Consider the following 660-nt stretch of genomic DNA (forward strand, 5'->3'; position numbering starts at 1 on the left):
CGGCAAGCGCCCGCGATCCGCGCCCGGCCCAGGTACGTGCGTCCCGCGCCGCCCGCTTGGGCTCGCTCCCGGCGGGGCGGCGGGCGGTGTGTGTGTGTGTGTGTGTGTGTTGTGCGCGCGCGCGCGCGCGCTGGGGGGTGTGTGTGGGTGCTTTGTGTGTCTGCGTGTTGGGGGCTGGGGGTCGGGGTGTGTGCTGGGGGTATGCGTGTATGTTGTGGGGGTGGGTTGCGGTGTGTGTATGCAGTGTGTCTGTATGTGCTAGGTGTATGTTGTGTGTGTGGGTGTACGTGTGTGTGGGGGTGTTTGTGTGCCCCCCCACCTGGGATTTCTGAAGCATCCCGGTGAAGGGGGGGGGAGCAAGAAGGAGGGCTCTGCCTGGAGGCGGTGTATGTCTGCCTGGGGTTTCTGAATAGACACTAAAGCTGCTGTGAGCAGCTGGGGTCAGCTGGATTTCTCTGCTCCAGCCCCTGCAAGGAGGAGGGGAGGCTGGCATTTCTCCATGCCCCTCAGGGGGTGGTGGGGAGAGGGTCTCAGCCCTAGCATTTTTTCCTTCCCCTCCCATTCTCAGGGGGCTTTGGAAACTTTGATGGAGGGGGGGCTCTTTGCAGAAGCAAGTGTGTGTCTGCATGTGTACAGTGTACAGTGTGGTAGGTCTGTGTT

General features: G+C 62.3%; 1 protein-coding gene across 1 annotated transcript in view; it reads left to right on the forward strand.

The window, feature by feature from the left end:
* ELFN2 (extracellular leucine rich repeat and fibronectin type III domain containing 2) overlaps positions 1–660 on the forward strand; it is a 76,619-nt gene continuing 75,959 nt past the window's right edge. Inside the window, exon 1 of the mRNA XM_019515257.1 lies at positions 1–32. The gene's annotated coding sequence lies outside the window, so the exon portion shown is untranslated. The remainder of the gene's footprint in view (positions 33–660) is intronic.

Source organism: Gavialis gangeticus, unplaced genomic scaffold (genome assembly GCF_001723915.1).
Source record: "Gavialis gangeticus isolate Ggan-Ray unplaced genomic scaffold, GavGan_comp1, whole genome shotgun sequence".
Classification (NCBI taxonomy): Eukaryota; Metazoa; Chordata; order Crocodylia; family Gavialidae; genus Gavialis; species Gavialis gangeticus.